Source organism: Pongo pygmaeus, chromosome 4 (genome assembly GCF_028885625.2).
Source record: "Pongo pygmaeus isolate AG05252 chromosome 4, NHGRI_mPonPyg2-v2.0_pri, whole genome shotgun sequence".
Classification (NCBI taxonomy): domain Eukaryota; kingdom Metazoa; phylum Chordata; class Mammalia; order Primates; family Hominidae; genus Pongo; species Pongo pygmaeus.
In genome coordinates this window covers 43,185,179-43,193,588 of record NC_072377.2, presented here as the reverse complement: position 1 = coordinate 43,193,588, position 8,410 = coordinate 43,185,179, and the positions used below count along the sequence as shown (strand labels likewise).

General features: G+C 39.4%; 1 pseudogene; it reads right to left on the bottom strand.

Moving 5' to 3' along the window:
• Positions 1-5,360: 5,360 nt before the first annotated feature.
• On the bottom strand, positions 5,361-6,080 carry LOC129036163 (PRELI domain containing protein 3B-like; annotated as a pseudogene).
• Positions 6,081-8,410: the final 2,330 nt, after the last annotated feature.

Here is an 8,410-nt window from a genome sequence, read left to right as displayed (position 1 = left end):
CATCTTTTGTGTTGGTTTGTCTTGTTTTTTTTTTTGGTTTCAGATGATCTAATTGGATTATTTCAGCAAGCTATGTAATTTGAAGAGAGAGGCTAAGCCAATGTAGTACTAGAGCTACACTGGCCTTCCTTGGCTTAACATTTGTCTAGAATTATAATTTCCTCAATCTAAGAAACTAGTCATTGTAAGATGTGTCATTATTTCAATACTACTAAGAAAAATCTGCTAGTTAAACTATGTCACATTCCTGGAAGACCAGCAGATTTAAAATATATACCTATTTCAGAGATATGAAAACGGCAAATGACTTATCTTATGACTTATCTTAAAATTGATTAAATTCAGGTATTCAGCTCTTTATTTTTAATTCTTGGTGTCATTTTATTTTGTTTACTTCTTGTCAATAACAAGGAGCTTAGAGTTGTAATTCTTAAAATATATTAATATGATTGCATTTGTCTTTTTACAGAGTAGTTCAAAACACTGAAAAAAATGTTTATGTGGGGAAATCATTTCCCCCCTCCAATTTCCATAAAGTAACTTCTCATAAGCAATTTTATATTCTTGCCACATTTTTTAGTTCTCCCCCAAGATTGAGTAGTTCATATTGAATGGTGATTTGTGACAAGCCCTCTGCCAAGTGTAGTTTCTACTTTACCTTATTTACTTCTCAACTGCAAATCATGGCACAGAGAATTATCTAACTCAAATATTGCCTGATGTAGAGTTTGGGAGTGGACCGGGACATAGAAAGTTTGGTCTCTCCAATTGTGTTCCTTTTCTTTTAGCCGGCTTTGCTTGGAAAATACACTTTGTAGTAGTTTTGTAGTGTGCTTGCTTTTCCATTTTCTCTATTTTGTAGAGGCACAGCTTCACTCAGGGAGATTTTAAGTGGTGCAGTTTTGTCTGTGGATGGATGGGTAAATGTGATTTTGCCGTTCAGTGTTAAGAAATTCATTTTTGGTGTAAATTTAAGGTCTATCTTTCAATTTAATTTTTTATGGATATGATTTTTTGTATCCCTTCTCCCAACTCTCTAAATCAACATAACCAATGTGAATTCTGAGTTTGTTATTCAATTGCTTATTTTTAATTTAGATTTATTTATCAATATGTATCTACATATTTTAATGGACATTTTTAAAATATTAACTTTATAAAATGTAACCATGCTCTATGTAGTCTTATCAACCATTTTTTTTCTACTGAACATTATATTGTTATGATGCAACCAGACTTTTGAGTAATTTGATTTACTTATTTGGACTTTGTAAAATATTCCATTTTGAAAATATACCATAATAATTTTCATCCACTCTCCTATTAATGGAGTTTTGGATCCTCCCTTTCCATCAGGTTTTTGTTACTGTTAAAAGCAAAGATACAACATCCTTTTACATATTTCCTGGTATGCATTTATGTGCAAGAACTTTTCGTGGGAGTGTGCTCTGAAATGGCATTGGTAGGTTTTGAGATATGTGACTTGCAGCTTCATAAGACAACAGATTCTTTTTCAAAGTGATGGTACCACACGTGTTCCCACTTACAATACGTAAGATACTCTAAAGTTTCATATACTCTCTAACACTTGGTATTGTCAGGTATTTTAACATTTAACCACTGAAAGGGTGAAAATAGCAGCGGCCCACAATTGTTGAGTCAGGCAACTTCACCGCATATGGATGTTGTTGATCGCCACAGGATTCCCGCCACAGATGCCCATTCCTGACTCATCATTTTGATTTATCAGATTCTGTTCATGTTTACAATTGTTATGAGATAATCCTGGCACTGTAACATCTTCCCAAACTGAGAAGAAGCTAAGGGCCATTTTCGTGCTCTTACCGTTTATGATACTGCTAATTCAAGGCTATTGGAGAGCTTGTTTTTTGTATGCCGTTCAGCCAGTTCTATCTAAGAAGTAAACATTGGAAATTTTGTATTTGAAACAAACAAACAAAAAAGGTTTAAAAAAGTTTTAAAAATAGAACTGCTTTGGAAACTGCTTTACCCAAAGTTTTTGTCCACAGCATTAATTGGATTACCTATCAGGGCAGATAAAGTTTAGCCATGAGGACAGGTCCCAATTTTGTCAGAAATAATTTGGATCCAGCTGTCTTCTGTGAAAGAATGAGTTTATGATGCCATGTCATGGCTAGAGTTTCACGGTGACATCTATTTGATCTTTGTGTGTATGGATATGCGTTTCTATGGATGTTACATGTACTATATGTTATGTCTACAGTGGCACCGCATTGGTTTATGAGTAAATGAGTGCTCATAAATTTAGTAAGAAAGCCCAAATGCTTTTCAAATTTATGTGAATTTAGTAATCTTTAATAATAAGCTTGCCTTAAAATTATGGAGAAAATAAAAATAGAAATGTCTTCAGAATTGTCAGCATACATTATTGTCTGGGTTTACTAATTAGATGAGTTTTATATTTGCCTTTGCTAGATATTTTAAAGCGCAAGGATTTGACATGAATGTTATAAGATCATAAACTCAACCAAAAACAGAATACTCTTTCTTTGAATGACTTTTTTGATAAATAAGACTAATTTAACATTGTTGGTTCCATAAGAACAGCTAATTTTTCTGAATTATCTGCAAAAATGCCTGTGTGTTTAAGATTTTTGCTTAGGCAAACACCTGATATTCACAGGCTATGCAAATTGTTAGCAAAAAAAAGACTTTGAGCGATGATTATCTTTGTCTGATGTCTCAGTTCTAACAACTAATCTAGATAAACTGCTACAAATGAATACATTGTGTAAATATAAATAAAATCAGTGCTTGTAGGTGAACTTTTAATGTAACTTAAAATCTTAAAATTATTTCAGATACCGTTGAATGTCTGAGTCATTTCCGAGTTAAAGAGAATTATGACATAGGGCATTGGTCACACTTTTGAACCCATTAATCTGAAATAAAATCTCTGCTACGAGTTAAGCATTAGTGAATCTCAATGAGCTGAATAAGAATAAGGTCCCAGTCTGGAAGGTAATCAAGGAATAAACAGGGATGGACCCAATGGATGCCTGTATACTTGCCCCCATATAGGCAAGCAATGAATGTGAAACAATACCACCTGCCAGAGGGACGCTCTGAAATAACCCAAATAATCCAGGGTGTTAGAGTGAGACACTATCTCAAAATTAATTAATCAATTATTTTATTACAGTAAATTAATAATACATTTATAAATAAATTAGTGTCAACATCTAGTTTATGGGTGTTAAATCAGAACCCATAAACTAGATGTTAACATTAATTAATTTATTAATTAATGCATTTGAGGGAACAGGAGAGTTTAAAAGTCCCAAATGAATGTATTCTCTATGGCACATTTTTGTATCACAGTCTTCTGAAATGCCTGCAGAAAGAAATGTGTCTTAGTTGCTGTAGGTCTTGAGATGGGCAGCGATTATGAGAGCGAGCATCACATAGACTTGGTGCTATGGACTGAATTGTGTTCCCCAAAATTCATGATAATTTTGTTTAGCTAATCCACAAGGTGATGGTATTTAGAGATGGGGCCTTTGGGAGACAATTGTGTTTAGATGAGGTTATGAGGGTTGGGCTTTCGTAATGGGATTAGTGCCCTTATGAGAAGGGGAAGAGATATTATGTCTCTCTCATTCTCTACCCTTCTCCATCTCTCACTTTCTCCCCCTTTCTGTCTCTCCCTCTTTCTCTGTGCCATGTGAGAACACAGCTACAACATTGCGATCAGCAAGACAGGAAGACAGCCCTCACCAGGAGCTGAATCACTGGCACTTTGATCTTGCACTTCCAGATCCTGAGCAAGACTCACCAGGGAAGACTTCTGTAGCTGCCTGGAATTGTCTGATCTGGAACTAATGCCCTGGAATGCTGTGGTCGTTAACTCAGAAGGCACAAGGCTAAGAATCTTCCTCTGGTCCTCTTTAATCTGCCCCACTCCTTGTTACTTGTCATATTTTGATTTTCAAGTAATGAATTTATTTTTCCAGTTAACATAACCAACCAGCCCATGCCACAGCATATTAAATCACGAAGTACAAATCCGAGGAAGGTAATGTCTTTACTGGGTTGCAAAACTTTGGGAAATCAATACAGTATTTTGTATTACAATAAAAGCATATTTTTATTAGAGACATATATTATTTTAGTGATCATTTTTGCTCCAAATATATTTAAGTACTAAACCCAAACACTGGTTTTTAATAATGGTTTATAGCAAAGCAAGTTATTTTATATGAATTAAGGTCTTTGAAAACCACACAGTTCCTCCTTTTAAATTGAATTCCCTCATGCAAGCTGTTGAAGTTTATAGCAATAGGGCAATTGTGTGTATATAAGAGATGGCTCTGCTTTGTTCTGGCATGGGGCCAAAGCCAGGTAGGGGTGCAATGTGTGAAAAGTTTTAAAATTCTATCTTGATTCAACGTCAATGCCACCTTCCCAGCACTTTACAAAAATGTTAAAATTTTGTTTATACGCCATTAGTGAGTGTAAATTATTTCAAACTTAGTGAAAAACAGTGTGGTAATTCCCCAAAGACCAAGAAACAGAAATATCATTTTACCCAGAAATCCCATTACTGGGTATAACCCAAAGGAATATGAATTGTTATATCACAAAGACACATGCATGTGTATGTTCATTGCAGCACTATTCACAATAGCAAAGACACGGAATCATCCAAAATGCTCATCAAAGGTAGACTGGATGAACAAAACGTAGTACATATACACTATGGAATACAATGCAGCCATTAAAAAAGAACAAGATCATGTCTTTTCAGGAACATAGACAGAGCTGGAGGCCATTATCCTTAGCAAACTAACGCAGGAACAGAAAAGCAAATACCATATATCCTCACTTATAAGCTGCAGCTGAATAATGAGAACACATGGACACAAAGAGGGGAATAACAGACACTGGAGCCTATTGAAGGTGGATGGTGAAAGGAGGGAGAGGATTGGGAAAAATAACTAATGGGCAGGAGGCGTCATACTTGGGTGATAAAATAATGTGTACACAAACCCCTATGACAAAAGTTTATCTATTTAACAAAGCTGTACATGCACCCTGAAGTTAAAATGAACGTTAAAAAGGATTGCTTTCAAAAAATCGTGAAATTTTCACATAAATACTGGAATCCTCAAAATCAGACAGTCATTTCAAACAACACGAATTTCAGGTGATCCCTTTTGTTTAGAGGCCATGCATCTCTTTGTTTTGATGTAATGTCGCGTTCTTATATCAGCCTACTTTAAAAAATTCTACTTAAAACGTATTTATATTTTTAAAATAAATATATTGCCAGCTTGGAGAGACATGGGGTACTTGACGTTGTCTTCGCACGTTCATTATCAATTCTCTACTAATGCTGCTGCAGCCGCTGCCATCGAAGTTCTTATATGCTTCCTCTTGGCGGAAGCTGTCTATTCTTCAGTCTTAACATGTAATTTATGTATGACTCATTTCAGTGCTTCTCGGCCTTTATTAGCATTTGAAGGTATCGTTCTTGCCATCAGTCCTTCAAGGTAACTGCTGAGGCTACCTCTCTTCAGCGATTATGGCTTCTTGAGTCAAAATAGCCTTTTGGGGGGTCCCGATGATGTGGTTTGTGTATAAATCTCTCACCTACTGAAATCATATTTGTAAGTGAAATATTAGTAGATTTAAATTCCATTGTTTTCTCTACAGGATTAACTACAGAATATTCTAGTACATATGTTTTGGGTTTTGTTGCACCAGTAAGAGGTTTGCAGTTCCCACTGTGCGGAGAAGTCTGTAGCTGTGCAACTCTCTGGAGGGATCTATACCTCTGTTCAACACGTCAACCCACACAATGCTCGGGTTCACAGGGCTTGGATATTTCTGCATTGCAGCTGTTGTAACAGTTTCCCACGGGTGCTAAAAACGTGCTCTGAAGCCCATATCTTGATGCTGCAGACAGTCCGAGAGATGTCTGGGCAGCGCAGGGGAAAACGAGGCAAAGAGGTTACATCTGCCCCGCGCCATAAAGAGCACTCCAGCCAGCCTCGCAGTATGCGGGCACCATCGGCCTCACGCCGATGGAGGGACATCCCAAACCCCTCTTTCACCCCTTATGACAACGTAACCTTTAAACCATTTAAAACGGGGATCCCCAACTCCCCAGGCAGCGAACCGGTAGCGGTCGGTGGCCTGTTAGGAAACCTGCGGCGCAGCAGGAGGTGACTGGCAGGCAAGCGAGTACTACCGCCTGAGCTCCGCTTATCTGACCTGACTTAGATTCTCAAAAGAGCGCCAACCCTATTGTGAACTGCGCATGCGAGGGATCTACCTTGCGCGCTTCTCCTGAGAATCTGACGCCTGACGATCTGAGGTAGGACAGCTTCATCGCCAAATCATCCCTGTCTCCCCAACCCTCACCCATGGAAAAATTGCCTTCCCCAAAACCAGTCTCTGGTGTCACAAAGGTTAGGGACCCCTGATGTAAAGAACACTGTTAATGTCAATTTCCTGGCTTCATCTGGAGGGCCACAGTCAGTTTTGAAGCAACTCCAGCAAGTGATCCACCCAGCTGTCCCCTCCCACTCTGTTAGTATCCACAGCTCCTTAAAGGCCCCCTGGAATTTAGACTGAAGCAAGATTGCGCCACTGCACGGAAGCCTGGGCGACCCAGCCAGCAAGACACCATCAAAAAATAAATAAATAAATAAATCAATAAATAAAAATAAAGGCCTCTGAGCTGGGTCCCTGCCCCCTTTCTGTCTGCTTCAGGCCCATCTATACCAGTCTTGATTTACCAGCTTGAAATCAATTCCACAGGTGGGGAATAGGGAAAGGCTTTATTCAATACATGTACAGTTTCAATGGAAGAGCCATAGCAATTCTGAGTACATCTACAAGAACAGTTCTTTAGCACATTGCATATTATTCATTACATCAAGAGAGTTTCTCTAAATGAAAAAATGTTCAGGACGTTCAGGAGAGGAAGAACAAATTAAGGAATGATCTTCACAGCAGAGACCTCAAGGCTCTTGTGCGTGCAGGGCACAGTTCCAGGGTAAAAGTCCGCAGGGACAGAATGAGGGTCCCCACTGGGTTGCCTCGGGCTCCTTCCAGGGCAGTGTTCGTTGAAGCAGGTCGTGTCGCAGGCTTGCAGAAAGGCTGGGGTTCCTCTCCTTTCCGGGTTCCTTCCTGATGGAACCCTGGGTTTTCAGCAGCTTCCGGGGGCGGCCTGAACTGCAGAGGGCGCCGTGGGCTTGTGTCCTTCCACCTCCGCAGGCGCTGGCATCTCCAGGCTGCATCAGGCCGCTTTGGACTCCGCCATCGGTAGCATTTCCGTCTTCCTGAGGGGACTGGAGCCCGTCTGTGGTTTCAGCCTTTGATTCCTCGACATGGGAGTCTCGAGGGCGTTTTTGGCCCCTCTCCTCTCCGGGAAGGGCTCCGTGCCCGGTGGAGGCGCAGTGCAGCAGCCAGCCCGCAGCAGAGCTCCCGTAGAGCTGATGGCATTGGCAGGAGTGGCGGCTCAGCACAGGGAAGTTATCCAGTGCCCAGGCCCAGGCTTGCTCTCGGTTCAGGTCCCATGGTATATGGGGCTCTGGCCCTGCCTGCCTCCGGGACAGCTCTTCCAAGGCTGATGGATGGAACTCCATAGCTTCAGCCTTCCTTGACCAGGCCTAGCTGGTCTAGGAATAGAGCAAATGGCTCAGTCCCTCACTGACTGTGGGTTTTTATAGCATTCTGTCTTGTACAGGAAGTCGGACATAATCCAATCATGTGGGGATTAACACTTATTTGCCTTGCTTATTGCTTCAGACCGTGAAAGGATCATGGTGAAAATGTTATCATTTCGGAAGGTCCTGTTGAAAGTCCTTGGGTTTTTATTGGATCAGGTGGTAATAGGGTGGGGCAGGGGGGTGAGAAAATGGGTCCAGTTATTGGCAGTTTTTTTTCATTTCAATAAGAAATGAGCAGTTTTCAATATTTCACGATTAGATGAGATGTTAGGTGTACACCTCTTATAGATATGCTTTATCAAATTCAGGGAATTGTCTTTTTCAATTTGCTATGATGATTTTTATATTAATAATAAAGCAGGGTTGAATTTTCAAAAAGCTTTTTTTTGTATCTTCTGAGATTATCGTATATTTTTTCTACTGCTAATGTGGACAATAACAAGTTGATTTTCGAGTGACAGACCCAAGTTGACTTCCTGATAAACTCCACTAGATTATAATGCATTTTTTTTAAAGTATATTACTGGATTCAGAATGCTAACATATTATGATTTTGCCCTGTAATTTTGAGAAATATTCCCTGATGAAAAAACTGAGGAGGGGGCACTAGAGTGATGAATAAAATGTGCATATAAATACTTAAACTTGCTGATATTTAAAAAGGCCTTTCTATGTATGTGGTTGTCCCA